Below are 3197 nucleotides of genomic sequence, written 5' to 3'. Positions count from 1 at the left end.
CAGAAACTACAAGGAAGCTATTCGGGCTCTCATCTTCAAAATAAATCAATTAAACCAAAAAAGAAAACAAAAAAAAGACAATATCAAGACTTTTGTTCGCCAGTGCAAATGAGCAGAAAACGTGAAAACAGTCACGCTACAGAAACTATGTGGGAGTGGGGCCGGATCTCAGTTTCAGCTTGTTCCCAAGGCACGGGTGCTACAGAGCGCAAAACTCGAGTCTAATTCGACGCAAAGCACAAGCCCCTGACCGCCAAAAGATGTTTCTGCCCGGTTTCGAACCGGGGACCTTTCGTGTGTGAGGCGAACGTGATAACCACTACACTACAGAAACAGAAGCGAAGGAAAGTGTTTCCTTTCGGGGGGGGAACCGCAAAGTAAGTAAATAAATAAATATTCGATCAACGCAAAGGCTTAAGCGTTCCTTCAACCGAGTAATGAGTGCGCGGCCTCAGGCGTTGGTGGTATAGTGGTGAGCGTAGCTGCTTTCCAAGCAGTTGACCTGGGTTTGATTCCCGGCCAACACACTACATTTAAGCCGCATGTTGGAGCGTGGCAAATGTACGAGGGCCGCCCTTGAAAAGGCAAACGGAACAGGAAAGTCCGCCAGCTGCCTTTAGCAGGCTTTGGCAAGAGTGTGACGAAGGCTTCTCTGCTTGTGAGAGGGATTTCCACTTGTGTTCTAAGTGGTTGCTTGCTGCCTGAGGCCAAAAAAAAACAGTCCTACTTGTTGCTCGACTCGAACAAGCAAACACTTGTTCATGCACTAAAGCCCATTTGAAGCTAGGCACCACATAGTGGAGAAACTGCTATAGTCACCTTCAGGGTCCTGATTAGGACAAGTGGGCTCTTACTGGAGCAAAGCTCAAGGCTTGTTTCTGCCCGGTCTCGAAAGTCAAAACGGAACGGCAAACTCCACCAGTTGCATTTGACAGGCTTTGGCCAGAGTTCTTTGGGGAGAGCTCTTTCCGATCTCCAATTGCGGTGTAAGTGATGGCTTGCGGCCTGCAGCAAAAGCCCCTAAGCGCTGCTTGATTTGAAGTATACACTTGTTCATTTTCTATGCTCTAAAGCGCATTTCAAACTAGGCATCACATTGTGGAGAAACTGCTCCAGTCACCTTCAGGGTGCCGATTAGGACGAGTGGATGCATACTGAAGCAAAGGTCAAAAGCCTTGGGTTGTTTCTGCCCGGTTTCGAACCGGGGGCCTTTCGCGTGTTAGGCGAACTGGATAACCACTACACTACAGAAAATATAAAGAAGCAGCTCGGGCTCTCATCTTCAAAATAAATCAATTATTACAGCTGGCATTATTGATATTAGAGAAATACGCTGACCAGCTGCTGTTCAGAGCAGTTCTGTATCTAAGCAGGTGCTCAGTGTAATCTATAGAGTGTACAGATTTGCTGGGTTTCCTTTATAATTGCTAAAATGGTCACTCTGACATCTCTTGGTGGGGACATGTTTTTTAAAATGGCAAGGTTATAGCTAGGTAGAACCTAGGGAAAGTTTAGTAGACTCAAGAATATAAAAAGCATAAATAGAGGAAAAGAAAGATATGTTTCTTGATGAACACAAGATGGCGAACTTGGTTATCTTATGGTCTGACAAGTACAAGAGCACCTTCTGTAATATAGGCTCTGCCTGTTCTTCTATCATTCATACTGCACAAATATTTAACCCTTGCCATTGTTAATCTCAGGAGCTAAACTAATTTCAGACATATAAAACAACTGTTCACTTTAGACTAAAGTGTTTTTTTCTGATTCAACATTAAAGTCCATGGAGAAAAAAGGGGGATTTGTTCATCTCCTCTGCAACTGTATCAGACTCTGCACTATGCTACTCTGCTCTAACCCTAACCCACAGTGACAGGAAATCCAGCTGCACTGTACAAAAATTTTGACAGTTCTGTTATATTGAAAGTTTTACTGAATTGAAGATACATGTTTTAAGGTTTTTCTTCTTGATAAAAAACCTGAACAGACTGTGCTGGTTCAGCACCATCAGTGTTTTGGATAGCAGAGGAGCACATGGCTGCGGTGTGGAGTGAGTGAAGCATGGCAAAGCTGTTGGAGACCGAAGAAGACATCCCTAAGCCATTGCACTCGTCACTGCTCCACCGTACCTGGACCCCTTTCAGCCCCTTTCAGCCATCAACCAAGGCTGTGTAACCATGTTTTCCCTATTTTGCTCCTTTTTCTATTTTCACTGAATTTTGTACTCAAAGATTATTTTTTTCCCTATGTGCACCAAATAAATACACTGTGAATTTTAACCTTCGCTGTCTCATGTATGTCTGTTAAGCCCTCACTGCCTGAGTAGTGTGGGAGATAATTTTGTAAATGAGGATATATGTATGGGGTGTGTGTTTGATGTAGTGTGAAATAATCGGGGGACAGCAGGAGTGAGTTCTCAGGTAAGGTTTACTCGTTAGGTCGTTTGAGCTTAAGAACAATATAAGGTTTAACACGGCATGTTGGCCTGTCACGGGCCTTGCACACAGGCTGCAAGGGCTTTGAAGAACAAATAGTTGTATGAATGATGTCAGTCTGGCAGGCCTTCTCTGCGGTACCAGGCTTTCCAAACTTGGACCAATCAATGGCAGAGATGCACCCTAGATTATTATGGTCAATCTTCGCTCCGCTGGTACCTGGAGCGGCAGTGATCTCATCATGAAGTAAACGCAGCGCGTGCTGGATGGCAATGGTGGTACCAGGCGAAATATCTAGAGTACATACGTAGAAGACAGTGGATAAATCAGAAAAGCCGTGAAGTGTAGAGTGTAATAAAAGAAAGGGTGTTGGCCCCTGAAGGACTGAGAACTTACCCATGCTGTCTCCTGAAGAAGAATGAGGTGTTGGCAAGAGTGAGGCCGAAGACAATCCCACTGGTGGGGGCGGAAACGCCCAATTTGTTAATATAATGATGTAGGGAAGTTTTAATTATAATGGTATTTGAAAAGTTGTAAATTCAAAGATAATGGTGTAAAAAAGAGTCTAAAAGGTCTAAAAAAGAAAGATGGGTGGGATTGTCTAGGCAAAGAACCAGTGACGTGTTGCATTGGGAAGATAAGGGAAATGTATATAAAGGCTGTAGTTGGAGTTCCCCGAAGAGAGGTTGTTGGGACGTTCATGCGTGAGCATCTCAATTCTTGTGTCAGCGCTGATTACAAAATAAAATCTCTTATCTGCAT

The 3197-nt window shown here is 44.0% G+C and overlaps 1 non-coding gene across 1 annotated transcript; it reads right to left on the bottom strand.

Moving 5' to 3' along the window:
* Positions 1–261: 261 nt before the first annotated feature.
* On the bottom strand, positions 262–334 carry trnav-cac (transfer RNA valine (anticodon CAC)). The gene has a single exon. It is a non-coding gene; the product is annotated as a tRNA-Val (tRNA).
* Between the last annotated feature and the right edge of the window lie 2863 nt (positions 335–3197).

This window comes from Hemibagrus wyckioides, linkage group LG07 (genome assembly GCF_019097595.1).
Source record: "Hemibagrus wyckioides isolate EC202008001 linkage group LG07, SWU_Hwy_1.0, whole genome shotgun sequence".
NCBI classification, from domain to species: domain Eukaryota; kingdom Metazoa; phylum Chordata; class Actinopteri; order Siluriformes; family Bagridae; genus Hemibagrus; species Hemibagrus wyckioides.
Note: the sequence above shows the minus strand (reverse complement) of the source record. Positions and strands in the feature narration are given on the sequence as shown.